At 42.5% G+C, this 22,179-nt stretch overlaps 1 non-coding gene across 1 annotated transcript; it reads left to right on the top strand.

The window, feature by feature from the left end:
- The first annotated feature begins 5,370 nt into the window (after nucleotides 1-5,370).
- Nucleotides 5,371-5,477, top strand: LOC136201691 (small nucleolar RNA R71). Its single transcript, XR_010674034.1, has one exon. It is a non-coding gene; the product is annotated as a small nucleolar RNA R71 (small nucleolar RNA).
- Nucleotides 5,478-22,179: the final 16,702 nt, after the last annotated feature.

Raw genomic sequence — 22,179 nt, 5'->3', positions numbered from 1 at the left:
CTTCAACCCACTTTGAAACATAATCTACGGCTACTAATATATAATTTTTGCCAAAAGAAGTAGGAAAAGGACCCATGAAATCGATTCCCCACACGTTGAAGATTTCAACTTCCAACATGTTCGTGAGAGGCATCTCATCTTTCCTTCCTAAATTCCCGGCTCTTTGACACTTATCACAATGGATAATAAATGAATGGACGTCTTTAAACAGAGTAGGCCAAAAGAATCCGCATTCTAATATTCTAGCTACTGTTTTGCTTACGCTGTTATGACCTCCATAAGAGCTTGCATGACATTCCAACATTATAGAGTTATATTCAAACGCATTAACACATCTCCTAAGCATTCCATCACCGCATGTTTTGAACAAAAATGGATCTTCCCAAAAATATTTCTTAACTTCCGAAAAGAATTTCTTCCTTTCCTGAGAATTTAATCCATCTGGCACAACATGTGCAGCTAAGTAATTGGCTATATCCGCATACCATGGTGCTATGACACTTTGTACTTGCATGAGATATTCATCGGGGAAATCATCTCGAATGCCTAATGTTTCACCGATGGGACCGTTTTCATCTTCAAGTCTTGATAGATGATCGGCGACAAGGTTTTCAACTCCCTTTTTATCTTTAATCTCTATGTCAAATTCTTGCAATAATAAGACCCATCTAATAAGACGTGGTTTTGCATCTTTCTTAGCAAATAAATATCTTAAAGCTGCATGATCTGTATAAATGATGACTTTAGATCCTAACAGGTATGATCTAAACTTATCACATGCAAAAACTACCGCTAGCATTTCTTTTTCAGTTGTGGTGTAATTTAACTGTGCACCGGACAATGTGTGACTCGCATAATATATAACATGAAGTTTCTTATCCTTCCTTTGACCTAATACACACCCTACAGCTAAGTCACTTGCATCGCACATAATTTAGAAAGGTAAATTCCAATCGGGTTTCGATATTATAGGTGTACTGACTAAAGCTGTTTTCAATATATTGAAAGCTTGTAAACAATCCTCATTAAAATCAAAAGTTGAATCTTTCATAAGCAAATTAGTAAGTGGTTTGGAGATTACAGAAAAGTTTTTTATAAACCTTCTATAAAAGCCTGCATGACCTAAAAATGATCTTACTCCCTTAACAGTAGTTGGTGGGGGTAATTTTTCTATAACTGAAGTCTTTGCTCTATCCACTTCTAAACCTTTTTCAGATATCTTATGACCTAAAACAATTCCTTCGTCTACCATGAAATGACATTTTCCCAATTTAATACTAAATTCGTTTCTTCACATCTAGACAGTACTTTATCTAAGTTCTGTAAACATGCATCGAAAGAATCTCCATAAACTGAAAAATCATCCATGAAAACTTCCATTATATCTTCAATGAAATCATTAAATATTGCTGTCATACATCGTTGAAACGTTGCTGGTGCATTACATAGACCAAATGGCATTCTCCTATATGCAAATGTTCCATAAGGACACGTGAAGGTTGTTTTGTCTTGGTCATCCGGGTAAATGTAAATTTGAAAGAATCCAGAATAACCGTCTAGGAAACAATAAAATGCATGATCGGCTATCCTTTCGATCATTTGATCAATGAAAGGTAGAGGAAAATGATCTTTCCTAGTTGCTTTGTTTAGGTTCCTATAGTCTATACAAACCCTCCAACCGGTGGTGGTTCGCGTAGGTATTAATTCACCTTCGTCATTCCTTACAACAGTTATGCCTCCCTTTTTAGGTACACAATGGATTGGACTAACCCATTCACTATCCGAGATCAGATAAATGATTCCATTGTCAAGAAGTTTAGTAATCTCATTTTTGACTACTTCTTTCATGTTCGGATTTAATCGTCTTTGCCTATCCGCTTTAGGTGGCTTATCTTCTTCTAAGTGAATTCTATGCATTACGATACTAGGATTAATTCCTTTTAAGTCTGAAATTTGCCATCCCATACTTCCTATCCTATTTCTAACAACTTCTTTCAATTTTTCTTCTTGATCATTTGTTAATTTGTTAGAGATAATTATAGGTAGAGAATCGCATTCGCCTAAGAAAGCGTACCTCAAATGACTGGGTAATTCTTTAAGTTCTAATTTAGGGGGTATTACAATCGAAGGCGGAACTGGTCCATCTTCTCGAATCAAAGGCTCTGGGTCCTTATCTTCTAATTCCTCACCCATTATACGTTTTATTATTTCTTCTCTTTGAATAACGTCATTGACACATTCTTCAACTAAATCAAGTTTCATACAAGCGAATTCCTCCATAGGATATTTCATCGCTTTGTTCATATTAAACTCGATCTTATCTTCTCCTATCCTCAAAACTACTTTCCCTTCCGACACATCTACTAGAGCACGTCCTGTGTTCATAAACGGTCTACTAAAAATTAGTGGACAATTAACGTCATATGCAAAATCCAATATAACAAAATCGGTAGGAAAAATAAATTTATCGACTTTGACTAAAACATCTTCAATTATACCATATGGTCTCTTAGTGGTTTGATCCGCTAATTGCAAAACCATATTGGTACGTTTGATATCTTCTTCTAAACCTAACTTGTTAAAAATAGACAATGGCATTAAGTTTATACTTGCTCCTAAATCACAAAGACAACTTGAGAATTCAATATCTCCCAACTTACACAGAATAGTAAAACATCCGGGATCTTTGAGTTTAGTGGGCAAATTACTTGACACTATTGAACTACAATCTTCAGTTAATGAAATGGATGAAATTCCTTCCCAACTGATTTTCTTTGAAATTAAATCCTTTAAAAACTTACCATAGTTAGGAATTTGCGTAATTGCATCCATGAACGTCAAATTAATGTGCAAATTTTTAAGTTTGTCTAAAAACGTTAAAAGTTGTTTGTCATAGTCCTTATTTCGGACTTTGTGCGGAAAAGGTGGTTTGGGTACAAATGGTTTTATACCTAAGTCAATTGGTGAACTTTTTGTGTTTAAGATATCTTCTTTGGGCTTTGGTAAATCAGTTCCTGGTAATGTTGCATTTCCGGGCATTTCCAGACCTAGATAATTTTTCCCTGAACGAAGAGTGATAGCCTTTACCTGCTCTTTCAGATTTTCTTCCGTATGGCTGGGAAGACTTCCCTCTTTTTGGGATGGAATTGATTTAGCAAGTTGACTAATTTGGACCTCCAAATTATAGATGCTAGATGAGTGGTTTTTAATAAGCTGATCGAATTTATTTTCGATCCGTTTAAAACCATCGTCGTGATTACTTATTTTTCCACTGATAGCATCTATGAATTTGTCGATTTTAGAAGATAAAGTGCTAATCGTATCTCTTGACTGATTTTGATAATTACTAGTACGATTTTGATTAGCACTTGCATTATTATTATCTTTCCAGTTAAAGTTAGGATGATTCTGTTGAAACACCTTTCTATAAGATTTTGATTTGACAAAATCATTTAAGTTTAATCAATGATTAAGAGACAATTAAATTTAAGTGCTTTGATTTAATTGTACTAATCCGTTTGTTCAATATTGAGTATAAATGCAAAAAGAAATAAAGATTAAGACAGGACAAAGTCAGCATGAGAACACAACACAAGCTGAGTGAAGAGCAACTCAGCATAAGAGAAGATAAGTCATCTTCAGAACAACAGCTTCAGAATAAAGCTAATCAAAGAAGCTGAGTTAAACGAAGCTCAGCACATAAGAAGTCTGCTCCAAGAAATAGATTCTACAGAACGAAGCTGACCATGGAAGCTGAGTGGAAAAAGAAATCAGTATGAGTATTGGTGAAAATCAAAGACAATAACTATCGAAGTAAAGCTGGGTGATCTTCAAGACAGCTTGAAGGATCCGTTAACTAAAAGACAACTTCGACAACTGTCTGCACCAATAATAGAAGCCTTGAATTACGCAAAAGCCAAATTCCAAGATGCATGGGTCAACTGTCCGATGCTGTAAGACAAACTGCCGCAAGAAGACAAAGTCTGTAGGAAGAAGGCAAATTTGACGTCTGAAGAATTCAGAAGACAGGATTGGCCTGCACATCTGAAGATGACCAGAGGTTTGTCCCCCCAAAAAAGAGACGTTTTAGACTCAACGGACAAATCAATTTCAAATGATCTATTCCTCTCATTTCAACTATAAAAGGGACAAAGATATCATTTGGAAGATTGCCGATTTCACAGAAAATTACAAGTGAGAAAGATACAAATTCAAAGCACTCAAAACAAAAGAGAAAGCTTACACCAATCTTCTATTCTTTGTGTAAATGCTAGATTGATTGTCTGTAATCATCTAAAGTGTTCTTTATTTTAAAAGGAATAAGTTTGTAATCAATTGTAATATTGAGAGTGTGCGTGCTGAGTACTCGGTCTTAAGTACTTAGTGGTAGAGAAATCTAAGTGCTGGGTTGTAGCGCTTAGTAGGAGTTGAGTAGACGAATAGAGGAAGGTACTCTTGCATATTCAACTGCCTGTAATCGGTTTGTGCTCTACCCTTAAAGAGCTCAGTATTGGATTCTAAAAGCCCGGAGGATTCTGGGGACTGGACGTAGGCGGAGAGGCCGAACCAGGATAAGTGATACTGAGTAATTTCTAACTCTCTCAAATATATATATATATATATATATATATATATATAAGTGCTTGTGTTGCTTGTTATATTTACTCAGCATATAAACTGTTTGAAACTGACACTAAGTAAATTGGAGTGCTGAGTTGGAAGCTGACCACAAGTGTCAATTCCCAACTCTCTAGTGAAACAGTCTTAGTCAGCATCTGACTAAAGTTGTCTTGCATTAAAATCAGCCAAGCTGACCAAAGCTGAGTTAATAAACTCACCAAAATTATTAAGTCAGCAAGATTAATTAACGAAAAAGTTATATTAGTTCCTAACCCCCCCCCCCCTTGGAACTAATCACACTGGACCAACAGATTCCTCCATCCAGAATTATAAGTAGAGGAATAAGGATTATTAGTTTGGTTTTGCCCTTGGACAAAATTTACCTGTTCGATCTCACTCATATTTTCATAATCCACATCCGTTTGGATTGGATTACCATTGGTATTGCACGGTGCCATAAACCTATCAATTCTGTGCGATAAGGCAGAAAATTGGGCTTGTAACATTGCGACTGGATCAAGTTCCACTATACCTTTAACTGATGATGTGGTCGAGGATGATGGTTTCGCCACCGGTACATGTCCATGTTCCGCGGCCCACATACTACTGTTGATTGCCATTTCCTCTAAAAGTTCTCTTGCTTGGGCTGATGTTTTCTTCATAAATAGCCCTCCCGACATGGCATCTAATGAGCTTCTAGTTGTAGGATTTAGTCCATTGTAAAATGTTCGCATTAAAAGTTCAGCGGGTAATTGGTGGTGTGGGCATAAACGTTGAAGTTCTTTAAAACGTTCCCAAGTCTCATAAAGAGTCTCATTATCATTTTGGGAAAAAGATGTTAACTCTTTTATGACTCTTGCGGTTTTTGCTAAAGGAAAATATTTTGATAAAAATGCTTGGGCTAATTGTTTCCAAGTTGCAAACGTTGCGCCTGGCATCGAAGTTAACCACTCTTTGGCTCTATCCTTCAAAGTGAAAGGAAAAAGTCGAAGTTTGATTGCTTCGGCAATCACATCTGGGATTTTAAAAGTGTCACAAATTTCAAGGAAATTTGTCAGATGGGTGTTAGGATTTTCGTTAGGTAACCCGTAAAATGTTACATTATTTTGCAACATATTAAGCAAAGTTGGCTTAATTTCAAATTGGATTGCGGTAATTCTAGGTCTAACGATACTATTGGTTACACCGGCCACACCTGGCCTAGCGTAATCCATAAGTGTTGGTGGGTCTGCCATTTTTTCTGGCTCAGAGTTTGTTTTTACTGGAGTCTTATTTTTGTTTTTCTTGTTTTTCTTGTTCTTTCTAATGGTTTTTTCAATTTCTGGGTCTATAGGGTCTGGTACAATGCCCGAACTTCGAGAACTGCGCATGAACCTGAAATCTTGCACAAACCGAAACTACCTTCAAAACAGAATTTGAAAAATAAATAAATTAGTAAATTAAAATTAATAAATTATAATCTCGGAATGCGAATACAGTGATCCGAGCCCTTGCTGAAGAGGTCTGATGCTTTGGACGTTCGTCTCTGCGTCGGGAAGGGTCCCTGTGGGCACTCCGACGATCAAGACAGTTAGTAGCTCAAGAGTGTATATTAATCAAATGTGTGAGAGTTAGAAAGAGTTACCCGCCCTTCACTTCCCAGATGAGCTGTGTATTTATAGAGGGTGCTTGGGCCTTGGGGCCTCTTGGGCCTTGGGGCCCTTATTCATATCCCGAATCATGTAGTCCCCCCACCGACGAGTCAATTCTAGTATTTAATGCGAGAAGATTTGAGATTGCAACTGTTTCTTGCCTAGATAATGGTGGACAACTGTGAGAAGAGCTCGTCGGTTTAAATGAAGAGACCTCTGGGATTGCTGCATGCGTTTTTTGTTTGTAGCGCCGCATTAATTGCGTCTGTAATTAATGCCTCCGCATGCGCCGTAATATTTCTCGAAAATATGCGCGGTGCCGGCGCCCTTTACCCTTTTGCTATAAATAATAGAAGAGGTAAGTAGAAAGCTTCTTATTTCTTCCTCAAATTTTTCTTTGGGAGAGTATTTGCCGTCGTTTTTTTATTTCTGTGGGTTCTGCCTTCCTCCTGCGATCATGCCGGCCCACCTTCTTTTGTTCGTGCTCTGCATATTTGGTGGTCATTTGACTATCATTGTTCTTCGGGAGATTCCTTACGTCAGTTTGTTGTAACTCTTTTCTAAGGTTAGTCGTATAATTTCTTGGCTTTGGCTTTGTGTTTTTTTGTTTTATTTCGTCTTTTCTGGGGAGGGGTATTATGTCAAAGGGTTCTTCACGGGGAGCCCTAAGCAGACTGCCGCCAGTTACCCTTGGTGATTTCACGTTTCGCGGACGCGAGAAGTATCGCGAAAAAGGCGAGCGGAAAAAGAGAGTGAAACTAGCGCAGTGGCCGGTGGGGCGAAGAAAAGAAAGAAATCTGTCGCTCGTCCGCCGCCTACCGTCGAGCGGCCTGCCGGAGGCGTTGCTGCCGGCGTTCTAGAGGTGGTAGTGGTTGTGTCGGAGGGTCTGATTACCAAGGAGCGGCCCCTTGCCGCGATTTACGATGAAATGCGCGAGAGGGTGTGGACTCGATCTCCTGGGACTTCCAATATCGACGGTAAGCGCTTTGAGAGAGCCGAGCGTCCTAAAAGACCAGAATCCTTGTCGGTGGAGGATGCGTATAGTATAATCATCTCGGCGGACCTACCGGCGATATCTGCGGTGTATCGACTCGGGAAACCCTATGAATTGGTTGCGCTGGGCGAAGAAAATCGAGCTCACTCTGTGGGTGGTGCAAATGAGCTCATCGTTTACGAGGAGCAGTTTGAATCGGGGATGCGGCTGCCGCTCCTTCCCTTTTTTGTAGAAGTGCTGAAGGAATACGATTTGTGCCTCGGGCAAATACATCCGAACGGATGGAGAATGATGGTGGCCTTCTATTCTTTGTGTCGATCTATCGGGTATCGAGCAACAGGTTTGGTTTTTCGTGAGTTTTTTAAACCAAGCAAAGGGCACCGATCTCAACATGTTACGTTCTCCCACCAGAAGTTCAAAGTGATCGGTGGTTTGAAAGATAAAGTATCTGAATACCGGCACCGCTATTTCCTGGTGAGGAAACTCGATGGAGACTTCCTTTTAGGGTGGTATGGAACGAAGACCCCATGGATTCTAGTCGATGGCTGAAAACCCGCCCGAAGCTGCCATCCGAGGAGAATCTAGTGAAATACCTAAAAGATCTCCCGTCAGATAAGGATCATAAGCAGGATGTAGATGAGTTAGTTCGTCATTTTCTGGCCGTCGGTTATTACATCTGGAACCAATGGCGGATGGCTCAACTTTCGGGGTGGTCGGTTGCGGATTTTGAGAAATGGAAACGGGGATATAACTTCAAGGCTGGAGAATTGGCGGAACTGGAGGCGATCTCGGTGAATGTTGCCGTTGTAGGTGAGGGGCTGGGGTTTTAACTTGCTTTGTGAATTTCGTCGCACATAATGCTCTGTTGTGTATTAGGAATGCCTTAGTGTACTTTTTCCTTCTGTATTTGCAGGTCCAGGAAATCCCCGCGTCAGCATGGACTTTGACCCCAACGAATTCAGTGTTGGTCTGGAGACCGCTGATGAGGCGTTCGGAGGAGCTTCGGGTTCATTGGCCTCATTTTTCTCACTCGAGGATGCGAACCAGGTGGTGCAGAGTATGGGAGGGGTCCTTGATGCGCGAGAAGATGCTGACGGAATAGTCGACGTTCCGCAAGGAATGCCCGTGAATGATCCAGCTGCCCAGGAGCCCGAGGGCGATGTGGAGGTGATCATCGTTGAAGAGGAAAAAGGCGGGAGCCCGAATCATGGGGTGCTTGCGCGAAAGCGAAAAAGGGAGATGGGGAAATCTGTGGAAGAAATTGGGGCCGGGGAAGAGCCTACCGGGAAAAATGCAGCTGGGGCCAGCGAGGGTGCCAGGAAGTCCTATACTGATGGCGGGACCGAGCTGTCTGCTGATGTGCCGGATCGGGTAGGAGATCATCCGGAAATGGTTAAGAGGATGGAAACGAAAATCTCCAAGTTCAGGGACTATATCATGAATTTATCGGTGCATTCTGATATGATGACCTCCGATCTAGCTCGGACGATGGCTCGTGTTGTCAGGGTTCCCGGGGAGCACCAGCGGATGGAGGGAGTTTCAAAAATGAACCTGGGCTTGGAAACCCTATCGGCCCTTGGTGTGGTGGGTTTTCCTATCCGTACTGTTTGCTTAGATTTATCCTTCATGATTGTCGGCTTTAACTTGTGTTATTTTATGTAGGCTATCCAGAATGCAACCAGGGTGTTTGACATGTGCGTTAATGATGATCAAGTCTTTCATGACATGGAACACGGTCTGCGGAGATCTGTTGGCGATCTAGAGGATGCAAATAAGAGATTGGTAGCTATCGGGGAGCTTCTGGAACGTCGTAGGGCCGAGATTACCGTTCTGTCCGAGAAACTGAAAGTAGAGACGGTCGGTCGAGTGGAGCTCTCCAAGAGGTTGACACAGGATGTCGAGGAGATTTGTGCTTATCGGGTGTTGCTCAGGATGGCTATTGGGTGGTCTCGCCGAGTGGCGGAGAATCTGAAGGAGAAGATGGGACAGGCGAAGCTGCTGTCCGTAGAGAACGACTCCCTTAGGCAACAACTGGAAGTTGCACGAAAGGAAGTTGCTGATCTTCGTGCTTTCTCTGGTCAGCGCGAGGAGAAACTTATAAAGCTGGATCGTATGATGCTGATCACCGCTGCTTACTCTGCCGGGTATGAGGTTCCTCCGGAGGTGATCTTCGCTCCGAATGTGTATGACAAGGCTGCCCAGGCGAAGGCTGTCGAATTCTGTGGTCGTTTCAAGAAGAAGTAGTAGGCAGTTGTGTTTTGCTCATTCGCTTTTGCTTTCAAAGATGTAATGATGACCCGTACAATCTGAATCTTTTTTGTGATCTTGTGGTATTTTAATTATGTATTCTGCATGTTGATTTGATTGGAGTTCATTGTGATGTCTTTCACGTCCTCTCTCCTTCTTGCTATAAATAGGAGCCGGATTTTATTGTGGACTTGCAATTTCTCTTTCGTCTCTTCCTTTTCTTATTTAACTGATCTTCTCGGAGAAATGTCGCTTCGGGACGTTGTCGATCCGGCCCGCATGTTGGAGGTGCAAAAGGCAATATTAGCGATGTAACATCCCTAAAACCCTAACATATACATCTTTCCACATTCATATATGTTTTCATGATTGAATACATGCATTTTAGATTCATCTCATTGTCATTAGAAGTTTCGTATTCCTAATGCGATTACCATGCGATTAGGAGGCGATTAGTGTGTCGTTAAGATGTAACGATTGGTTAATTGAGTTTGGACTTAAATGAATGAATGCACATGTCCTTAATTGATTAAATTAGGCTTATGGAGGGCTAGAAGTGAAGTTTAGCAAGTAAGCACCTCACAAAGCATGATGTCACCCAATAGTAAGACAAAGTATGCCTCTTCACTTGTTAAAAGATGTACACAACTCATTCTTTATCTATTCCAGCCACAATTTCGACCAAAGCTTCATCAAACCTTCCTTGTTCATACCCTAACACCCTCCAAACAAAACTCTTCCAATTTCTTCCATTTTCAAGCCAAACAAGTCAAGTTAGGAAGCATACTAGGTGATAGACACAAGTTGAAGGTTAGTATGCAGTTTTAGCTTGTTTTCTATGAGTTGGAAATTCTGAAATACCTAGGTATGATCATAGGATTTGTTGTGGATGAGTTGTGATTGAGTTTGTTGAGTTTTGGTGTTGTTTAAAGTGGTTATAGGCTGTCCAAATGCAAGATATGTATCAAGTGCCCTAAACAGAAATCTAGGGTACTGCTTTCAGTCATTTTGGAGCCTATTTTTCATATTGATATTGTTCGAATTTGAAGATACATAAAGAATAAACTATGTTCCTATATGTGTTATGAAACCCTCTGTAAAATATGGGACTTTAATTCCATATATAGAGGAAGAAAACCTAGATGGATCATGACTGCCTCGAAATTGAATGTCATGTGAGGCAGCCATGTTGATGTAGCATTTTGAGGATCTTAGAGTCCGAATTGGAGAAAGTTTCTTTATACAAAAGTGTTCCTAACTACTTGAAGTATATGTCTGTAAAAGGATTTGGCAATCCATTGTGCTTAGTGTGAGCTAGGTTGAGTGCATTATGGTAGATGCAAAACTGGGTAGTCTGTTTCTTGGCTGGAAACAGGACAGAATCATTTTGCATGCCATATATTGTGTAGAAGTGATATTAATGTGAATTTTGGATATGTTCTACCCATATAAGTCTAGTTTCAGTAGGTTCAAGAATCAGGGAATTTGGATTTATATAGAGAAAGTTATGATAGAATGTGTGCAAGTAGGTCATGTGATGATCTAAGACAAAAGGATTAGATTGCATGAACTTTGTGGCATTGGTGTCTTGTAAATCATATAGCATTCCTTAGTTTATATTTTCATTAAGTTTATATTAAGGCTAATTGGATCAATGTTATGTGACATTAGGAGGGCAAGGTGCAATTGAACGCACACCCGATCGTGTTGAATATATCGAACCAAGTGCGACGGTAAGCATATTGCTTATATATGTGTATGAATGTATTGTGCCTTGTGACTTGTTGAGTGTGAGATGTGGTTGAATCTGATGTGAATGATGTGAATCATGTTTGAGTGTTTGTGATACGCTATGATTGATAAGAAAGTGATATGATTGAGTATGTTGCAGTGTTATGAGTAAATACGGCATGTTGAGCCTTGTGCACATACTGGAACTGGATAATGGTTGGAGTATAAATGAATATGAGCTTGCTTAGATGGATATGTGAAATGGTCCAAGTTGAGAGTGCTATCCGAATATTGTGAGCCGGAAGCACATGTGTTGAGATATATGAGTATGTGAGTTGAGTGTAACTGCTCCGTAGCACAGATGATTGTATTCCGAATTTAGTGAGCCGGAATACAGATTGGGCCCAAGGACCATTTTATATATATTGTCTAAGTACAGCAAGGCCTTTCTAAAATTAGTATTACTATAATAAATGAAACAGGTGAATAAATTCTAACTTGGTACTGATGATATATTTTGATTTGTGCTCTTTACATTACTTTTGTATATACATATATGCGTAATATGTTTATTGAGTAGGCAGCTCACCCCTTGCCAACAGATTTTACAAGTTAGGTGGAGTTCTTCTTACTTAAGGTCGCACCAGCAGTGTCAGTCCATTCTCATCTAGGCATTTTGGAGTCTTGTGATGTACTTTTGTTTTGTAAATCCTCTATGCAGGATAATGACTTAAACATGTATTGTAAATGCTTTCTCTTATGTATAATATGTAAAGTTTATATGAGATTGAAGTTTATATGATTGAGTATTGAAAGCATGTCTATAACTGATATTGTGTGAGATATCATGTGATCCAAGTGAGGGGGTTACAAGCGATGCCACATCCCTACGTCTATTGTCCTCCGTCTGAGGAGCGCGACTTGGAAAGGAAGGTTAGGTATTCGTCCCCTGTTTGGATGAACCGGGACTTGGCCTCTCAACGGAGGAAAGTGGAGAGTGAGAACTCCGTTCCCTATACTGGATCTGTCACCGATTCCTGTGAGGTAGCTATTAGCGCGCTCTCTTCGACAGAAAAGAAAATGTGGTCTCATGAGGGCATCGGGTATCTCCAGCCTGATGAGACTGTCTCTCCGGTGCTCAATCCGCATCCTTCCTGGATAAAAAGGCTTCTGGCTGATGAGATGGAAAGGGTGATTAACTTGCCTCATGAGACGGAGTACCGGCGAGTAGGGCGCCATGCTTCGCCGACACGTCCGTATGGACCGACGTTCGTCGATCCCATCAAACCTCGAAGTATGGTTTTCTTGGAGTTCGCAAGGCAGGGTAGTCTCGGTCCCGTTCCTGCTAATCCTAATCACCGTGTGACACATGTGGGCAAAGCCTGTTTATACCATAGGCAGAACAGCCATAATACCGATGAGTGTGTGGACTGGAGAGCGATGCATCAAGATTTGATGGATGAGGAAGCTATCCCGAACCCTGACTGTCCTCGATCTACCTGAATGTGTTGGGTTTGTGTATGTGTTGTTTCAGCCATAGGTGTATTTGTAATGGCTTTCTTTGTAGCAGGAGTGATCTTGTTGTAGCGTTTTGATATTTTAGTTGACCTTGTTTATGTAGTTTGTGCGTCTACCTGAATCTAGCCACTTTGTTTGTGAAGATTCCCAAAAAAATTTATGCCGACGGTACTACAACATGGAGAAAATTTAATTAGCGAGAAATAGATAATCGTTATTGATATAGGAAACGTCGGATGACGTTGCAAACGTTCGAGGTGCTCGAGAAGCCTCTTGATAACATTTGAATGTTATGTGGAGATGCTCAAATGATAACGTTTGGATGTTATATTCGGATGCTCGAAGAGTCTTATGATAACATTTGAATGTTATATAGAGCGAAGACCGTGATAGAGTTCTGCTCGCTCAAAATTGTTAACAATATGGGATTGTTAGACGATGTAGGAGGCGTTCGATATGCTCGAAGAGCCTTATGATAACATTTGAATGTTTTGTTTGCGGAGAACGCGATAGAGTTCTGCTCGCTCAAAATCGTTAACAATATGGGATTGTTAGACGATGTAGGAGGCGTTCGATACGATCGAAGAGCCTTATAATAATATTTGAATGTTTTGTTGGCGGAGAACGCGATATAGTTCTGCTAGCTCAAAATCGTTAACAATATGGGATTGTTAGACGATGTAGGAGGCGTTCGATATGATCGAAGAGCCTTATGATAACATTTGAATGTTTTGTTTGCGGAGAACGCGATAGAGTTCTGCTCGCTCAAAATCGTTAACAATATAGGATTGTTAGACGATGTAGGAGGCGTTCGATATGATCGAAGAGCCTTATGATAACATTTGAATGTTTTGTTTACGGAGAACGCGATAGAGTCCTGCTCGCTCGAAATCATTAACAATATGGGATTGTTAGACGAAAAGACGAAAACATCTTTATTAATCATAATTCTCGTGTACAAGCTATTGATAATATTTTTTTAATGTTTGGACATTCCAGCTATTGTCGTAGACCGTCCCGTCTAAAGAGGCGATCTTGTAAGCTCCATTGTGGAGAATAGTGTCGATCTTGTACGGCCCTTCCCATGATTGGCCGAGCTTTCCTTGAGCTAATGGGGATTGTGCAGCTGCGGCGTCTCTGAGTACAAGGTCTCCGACTTGAAAAGTGCGGGGGCGAACTCTTCTATCGTGATAGCGCGCGATGTTCTGCTTATGGGCCGTGATATGCAATAGAGCATTAAGGCGCTCCTCTTCTAGTTGGTCGCTGGCGTCCCTGAGCTCCGCGCTATTGTCGACTTCTTCGAAACTGGTTTGTCGGGGGGAGCGAAGGATGACTTCAGATGGCGCCATTGCTTCTGCCCCATAAGCGAGGAAAAAAGGAGTGCGTCCTGTTCCTGTATGAGGGGTGGTGCGGTATGACCATAGGATTGCCGTAATGTGGTCGGGCCATGCCCTGCTTTGGTCGGATAATCGCGCTTTGATTCCTCGAAGGAGCGTTCGGTTGCTTACCTTCGTGAGGCCGTTGCTCTGGGGGTGAGCCACCGATGTGTACCGTCCTTTGATGCCCCAGTCCGCGCAAAAATCGCGAAACTGACTGCAGTCGAACTGCTTCCCATTGTCAGTGATAAAGGAGTGAGGGACCCCGAATCGGTATATGATTGTTCGTTTGAGGAAACTGATGACGTTGTCGGCGGTTATCTTGGCAATTGCTTCAGCTTCGATCCATTTGGTAAAGTGATCGACCGCCACAACAACGAAACGCTTTTGTGCCAAAGCCATCGGGAAAGGGCCGAGCAGGTTGACGCCCCATACCGCGAATGGCCAAGGTGTGATGATACTTTTGAATGGAGCTGCCGGGGCGTGATGAGTATTGGCGTGTAGTTTACATGCCTGACAACTGCGGACTAGACGCATCGCGTCGGAATCCATGGTCTGCCAGTAGAGCCCCTAGAGCCGGGCCTTCTTCGCAATTGTCCGGGCGCCCTGATGCGAGCTACAGATGCCCTGGTGAATTTCCTTAAGACAGTGATCCCCCTCTTCCTCGGATACACAGCGCAACCAAGGATGCGTGGCGGATTTGCGATAAAGTAAGCCATCATGCAATGCATAATGGCAAGAACGTCGGACCACGAGGGATGCCACTGTCCGATCTGCGGGGAGTGTCCCATCCTGAAGATATCTGATAATTGGACTTCTCCATCCTCCTGCCGCAGCATCTGCTGAGTCGATCTGCAGCGAGCTCTCGATGCAAATGGCCGGGGCACCTGCGATCTCGATTAAGGTGAGCGGGTCATTGGACCGTTCGCCTGCTGCAAGAGCGGCGATAGCGTCTGCCTCCTCATTCTCCTCTCGTGGTACTAGTACTAGGTCAAGGGTTACTCCTTTCGTCCTGAGGTCATTGATCAGGGATGTGGCGAGGGCCAGGTACTGGCACATTATTGGGTCATTTGCCTTGTAAGTGCCGTTGACATGGCTGACGACAAGCTTTGAGTCCGAGCATATCGTTAGCTATCCGTTCACTATTGTTTTCGACAGTCGAAGAGCTGCGATCAAGGCCTCATATTCGGCCTGATTATTCGTGGTTGGGAAATCGAGTCGGACGGCGTACTGCATGTGGAGATTGTCGGGTCCTTGAATGGCTATGCCAGCGCCTGCCCATCCTGGAGCGCAGGACCCATCTATGCTCATCGTCCAGATGTCGCCAGTGCGAGCTGTCGTTGTCGTAGGTTTGGTGATAGAACAGCTGGTGAACTCGACAATAAAATCGGACAGTGCCTGAGCCTTGATCGTCGTGCGGGGCTCAAAACATACGTCAAACTGGGAGAGCCGAACGGACCAGTTGGTGATACGACCGGAAACCTCTGGTCTCTGGACGGCCTTTTTTAGCGGATAATTGGTTTTGACCACAACCGTATGCGCTTGGAAATATGGTCTCAGACGCTCTGAAGCTTGAGTGATAGCGAATAGAGCTTTTTCAACCTCGGAGTATCGGATCTCAGCTCCCTTCAACACTTTGCTCAGAAAGTAGATTGGAAAAAGCTCCATCCCCTCCTCTTGAGTTAAAACGACTCCTACTGTTTCATCCGTGATGGTGAAGTATAAGTGAATGTCCTGCTCTGGTTTTGGCACCGAGAGCAGTGGGGGTGTTGCGAGGAAAATTTTTATGGCGTTGAACGCGGCCTGGCAGTCTGTAGACCACCTAAAGGGATGCTCCTTCTTGATTGCTTTATAAAAGGGCAAACAACGCTGTGCCGAGCAGGAGATGAAACGTCCCAAAGCGATGATTCTTCCATTGAGTCTTTGAACCCCTTGCAGGTCGCGCCGTGGTTCCATTGCTAGAATTGCCTCGATTTTTCGGGGTTAGGCTCGATGCCCTTCTTTGATACCACGCAACCCAGGAATTTACCACTGCGAATTCCGAAGAAACATTTTTCCGGGTTTAGCTTGAGGTTATAGGCTCTGAAAATTTTAAACACTTCTGCTAAATCTTGCGGATGGTCGCCCTCTTCGGTGCTTAGGACCACCATGTCATCGATATACACTTGTACCGTCTTGCCAATGAGATGGGCGAACATCTTATCTACCAAGCGCTGGTATGTGGCCCCCGCATTCTTTAATCCGAAAGGCATGACATTGTAACAATATGTGCCTTCGTGCGTAATGAAAGAGGTTTTCTCGGTGTCGGCTGGGTCCAAAGGGATCTGTTGGAAACCAGCGATGGCATCAAACTGAGACAAGATCTTGCGACCAGCAGTTTGATCAAGGAGTTGATCTATGTTAGGCAGCGGGTAAGAATCCTCGGGGCAAGCTTTATTGACATTCGTAAAATCTACACACATGCGGTACTTTCCGCTGGCTTTCTTTACAAGTACAACATTAGAAAGCCAGTTCGGATAGTTGACCTCGCAGATAAACTTTACAGCTAGGAGTTTGTCAATTTCTGCCTTTACTGCTGCATGCTTGTCCTTTGCCTGCACTCGCATCTTCTGCTTCACAGGTTCGACAGAGGGGTCGATGCTCAGTTTGTGTATTGCTTGATCAGGTGAGACCCCCGTGATGTCCTCGGTGCACCAGGCGAACACATCCGAATGCTCTGCCAGGACAGCCTTGATCTCTTCGGCCAACGGGGAAGCGAGTCTCGTCCCCATTTTCACTATCTTGTTATCCCCGAGGATACAGTCATCGACCGGTTCGATGGGCACGGGATTGTAACCCCTCATGTCCATCAGACCATCCTCCAAGTAGAGCGCTGTCCGAGGCTGAGTCGCCTCCCACTGCAATCTTTTGGCCAACATACGATCTCCCTGGATGGTGATCCTTCCCCGCGGAAGGGGCAAAGTCAAGCATAGTCCGGAGATATCCACTGTGGCCCTCAGGGCGGCCAGAAGAGGCCTTCCAATGATGGCATTATAGGCCAGGGGGATATCGACCACCACCCACTCTACTGTATCCTCGATTTCCTCGACCCCTTCGGTGAAGATAGTTGGTAATGCGATAACTCCTTTTACCGGCACTTCGATCTCTGAGAGGCCAACCAAAGGGAAAGTCCCGGCTCGGAGGGCAGTGCGAGTATTCTTTATTGCACGGGTGTTGCCCAGGTGAGCAAGTTCACCGAACTCCCTGTGTCTACCAGTACTCGGTGTGTCTTAAAACCTGCGATGCTGATGGTAACAACAAGAGCCTCCGAATGGCTGGTCTGGAGTGGCGGTTGCACCGTTAGTGTCTGTCCGACCGCCTTCCTTTTACGGGAGCTCTCGGGTGGGGCGAAAAGTGCTGGTGCTCCCCTTATGACGTGTATTCCCCATGGTACCTTGGCCTCTTAGGCTCCTCTGCTCGTCCCGCTTCCCGCTGCTTCGGGCTTTGCTCCCTTTGCCTGCTCGTCTTTGGTGGCGCGCCCTGCTCTGTGATCCGCTCAATCTCCTTTTGTAGTTGATAGCAGTTCTCCGTGGAATGTCCGGAGGATCTGTGATACTTGCAGTACTCCTTTTCTGCCCGGGTTTTGCCCTTGTCGATGGCCGGAACTTGCTGTGTGAATCGGCGAGGTTGACTCTGAATAGTGTAATGCACCTCCTTGCCCCGGGATCGATCTCCCCTGCGCTCTAAGTTGGCGCGCTCGGTTCGGGCCGGAAAAGGCATCGGGGCCTCCTTGCGTACTCGGGCCTCCTCACGTGCCTCCGGGATCGGCCTGCCTTTATCCTGCTTGTGCGTGTCGCCTTTGGCCTTGTCCCTTTCTGTCTCCTCGTAGCCGACGGGCCGGTCACAGTCATCGTATCTGACAAATGTTTGTGCCATGGTCATCAGCTCCTCGAAAGATCTTGGCATCTTTCGGAAACATTTCTGCTTTAGAGGCTCGCAAGTAGTCCCTTTTGCCAAGGCGTCATGGGCCACCTCCAGGTTGAGGCCTTTAACTTGTGAGGCCATGTGATGAAACCTTGAGAGGAAATTGCGCAGAGGCTCGGTTGTTCGCTGCTTGAGCCCGTTGAGGTCCGAACTGATCTTCCTGACCTTCGCTGCTGCGGCAAACCGGGAGAGGAAAAGATCTTTTAGGAGATCAAAAGAATCTATTGATTCCGAGGCAAGTCCTCGATACCACTCCTGTGCGCTCAATGAGAGGGTGGTGGGGAAAACCTTACACATGATGTCCTCATCCTTCGAGTATAAATTGATGGTGCTCATGAACGATGCCACATGGTCGTTGGGGTCCTCGATCCCTGAATATTGGGTCAGTCGAGGAGCTTTCCAGTCGCGCGGGAACCTCGTTTCGATGATCCTTTGCACTAGTGGTGTTTTGCTGGAGGTGATGCTTCCTCCCATCACGCCCCCGAGGGCCCTTTTGTCCAGAAAACGTTGAATCTTTAGTCCTAACAAGTCTTCGCTGTTCGCGACTGCATTCCCCTCTCGCCGCGCTTCGCCCTCACTGGTCGCAACGGCCCCGGCTCCTCTTCCCGCGATGACCACCGGCCCTGCGGCCTACTCTGGCAAAGTTCCCTCTTTCTGCATTTCTGCCGCCTCTTTAAGGTATTGCCAGATTTTGGCGTTCTCCTCCTGCAAACTTCTTTGCTGGTCTATGATCTTCATCTGAGTCGCCGTGTGTACGGCCTGGGTCGTTTGAAAATCTTGGATCGCATTGAGGAGTTGAGTGGTGTTGAAGGTCTCCTCTTCTTCAGGGCTTACCTCTTCCATCAATGGCCCAAGGTTTCTGGGGGAGATTGGAATGTTCGGGATCGTGCCTTCGACGTGCGTCATGGAGCTGGTTGCTCCTGTTTCGGGTACTGCAGTTAGGGCAGAGTCAGTAGGGGTCTGCATTTTGTTTGAAGCTCTGAAGTCACTTGTAGTCCACATTCACCGCACCAAATAATCTAGGAATGCGAATACAGTGATCCGAGCCCTTACTGAAGAGGTCTGATGCTCTGGACGTTCGTCTCTGTGCCGCCGGGAAGGGTTCCTGTGGGCACTCCGACGATCAAGACAGTTAGTAGCTCAAGAGTGTATATTAATCAAATGTGTGAGAGTTAGAAAGAGTTACCCGCCCTTCACTTCCCAGATGAGCTGTGTATTTATAGAGGGTGCTTGGGCCTTGGGGCCTCTTGGGTCTTGGGGCCCTTATTCATATCCCGAATCAAATTATAAAAGTTAAAATAAGTATGTTTAAACCTAGATTCGAAATAAAACACGAAAAATCTAAAATTTTGTTAAAAATTTTGGCGTTCCCCAACAACGGCGCCAAAAACTTGTTGAGCGATTTCCGCAAGTGCACGGCATACGCTTGTAGTAATAAAAGATATCGAACCCACAAGGAACGCTTTTTAACTAAAAACTTATTTAATTCAGTTTTATTCACGTCTTTAGGTTTAACTAAAGAAAATCGTTAAATTGATTGTATTGGTTTGGATAAATTAGGATTAGATAAGAATATTATATTGAACTTAGAGAACAATTCTGTCTTGAGATTTTGATTACAAGACAGATGCTTCCATAGTTGGAATAAATGGAAGGTATAAAACTTATTTTCATTAAGCAAAGAAAACAACTATAACTTTGGTAAGATTATGAACATGTAATAATACAAGAATTTATGCAATTAAATGGCTTTGAACCGTAGAAATCTCTCTGGATCGGAGCAGATTTCTACCTTAATCAAATTAGTATTTTATATCCGATAAGCCGCGCTAACGATCATATCATCCATAAAAACTAATTCTTTCAAGTGTTCAACAAAGTTTCTATATAAATATGATTGTATAAAACGTTTTAATAAAAACACCAATTTATCATTTTGAAAATCATTTTGTCAGAACAATATCAAAATAATAGGAAGAATGTATTGAATAAAATAAATATATCATTAATGAATTGTGAATCTTCACAAGTTAACAGAGAAGAAGAAACATGGATAGCATTTTAACGAAAACTTTGAGATCCGGGTTGTCAATCTTTCGCTCAAACTCCGTAGGCTTGTCAGACCTTTTTGCGCTTCAGCCGTTAGTTCTTCTCGCTGAATCTTCGGAATAGAGACCGCTAGGTCCACTACCAGAATGAAAAACCTTTGAAACTAAACTAATACTACTGTGTTTATAACTAATCTAATAACAACTTGTGTACATCAAGTTTGTTTACACATAAATGAAATCTAACTTTCTGGCTCTTTCTGAATCAGAAACTCAACATAATAACTCTCTGATTTCTCTAACTTTTCTAACTTATCCAACACCATTGATTTCTGAAATGAATCACTTATTTATAGTTGGTGAAGGGTTGTAATTGAAGGGTCGTGTCCGCTGGTGAATGGTCGCTTTTATCCAAACGAACAGACGCGTTTTTTGGAATTAAACATGTGAAATCTGTGCAGAATTCTTTGCTGTCTCATATGAGATTCTGAGAATCTCAGTCGCAATAGGGGGTGAAGGGGCGAGCTGAAGACTTCGAATTTCCGGCGACTGGTGATCGTATGTCGCGACTGAGATTCTGAAAATCTCAGTCGCGACAGGGGCTTTCTTCCCCGTCTCTCGGCTGCTTCTTGTCTTCTTGAGTCAGTCTCCTGATTGATACGTATTCTTGGCACGTAATTTAGGTTTTTCCTCCGATTTAGCTCCGTTTTAGCTCCTATTTGGATTTAACCAAATAATTAAGTACCTTGCATCAAAGAAGTAAATAAAGACGTAAAAGTACTCTAAATGAATATAATTAGCACGATTTCAATGTAAATTTAATGTATTTATATATGATATTTTAGGTATATTTTGGGCTTAACACTTACCATTTTCCCTATTTTTATCGTTTTTCTCATTTTTTTTTGCTTTTCCTTGTATTTTTTCTTTCTCTCGTTTTCTCTTTTTTTCCCCGTTTTTTGTATTTTCTTTTTTTTTTTTGTTTTTCTAGATTTTCTCTTTCTTTTCCCTTTCCCATTATCTCGTTTTTCTCGTTTGTCTTCTATATATTTCCCATTTTCCCTGTTTTTCTTGTTTTCCATTTTTCCGATATTGTTTCTCGTTTTCCCCCTTTTCTGTTTTTACCGTTTTTTCTCATTTTCCTCAGTATTAAAATAATTCAATCCACCATTCAATTGAATTAATCCAATCCAACTAAACTTAATCAATCTATTGCTTATATGTTACAGACAACCTTTAAAATAAAAAATATATGGCTGAGTTGGTTGTATTTAAAGAGTTGGTTGTATTTTTGTACATCCATAACTTTCACAATGCTAGGCTTCTATACTTAAATATTATGAGAAATATCTATATTGACAAAAACCTAACAGGTTTGAGGGGTATTTGTTTCAATTCTATAAAACTGTTGTTTATTATTTTTCTTCAAACAATTGATAAAATAATGTCCGATAAGAAGTAGATTAGAGTACACACTATACAACTGGTTCTTGGAAAAAAATTTGGAAATTGAAGGTGTCGAGCAAGATGTGAAATCTCATGTGGCAGGCTTGCAAAGGTTGTTCTTCGCAACTCATCTGAGAGTTTTGTGGCAACAAAGAATAGTACTATCATGTGAATCATTTACTTACTGAGGGTTTTAGCACGAGGGAAGTCCTTAGTTGGGTAAAAAATGGTGGCCTCAATGATGTCATTATTGAAACGGACTCATAACTCTTAATAAATGCTTTACATTGTTAAGATGTGTCTGTTTCTAGTTTTGGTGTGATTGTATCTGATTGTAAATTCATATTATTAGACTTTGAGAATAGTAATGTATCTTTTATCAAGCGGTCTGTAATCAATGTTGCCGATGAGTTAGCCAAAGCGACTTGTTGTAATGTCAGTTCTGTGGTGTGTTTTCTAAACTTCTCGCAGGCAACTATCAAGTCAGAGATGGAAAAGCAAAGCGTTGAGTTGGTTAAAAAATAAGGCTTTGGAAACATTTGAGGTTAAAATCGAATGCTGCTACGGTAGTTAATCTTAAGGAAGGACCTTTTAGGTCTAATTAT

The sequence above is a fragment of the Euphorbia lathyris genome, chromosome 7, assembly GCF_963576675.1.
Source record: "Euphorbia lathyris chromosome 7, ddEupLath1.1, whole genome shotgun sequence".
Classification (NCBI taxonomy): Eukaryota; Viridiplantae; Streptophyta; class Magnoliopsida; order Malpighiales; family Euphorbiaceae; genus Euphorbia; species Euphorbia lathyris.
Note: the sequence above shows the minus strand (reverse complement) of the source record. Positions and strands in the feature narration are given on the sequence as shown.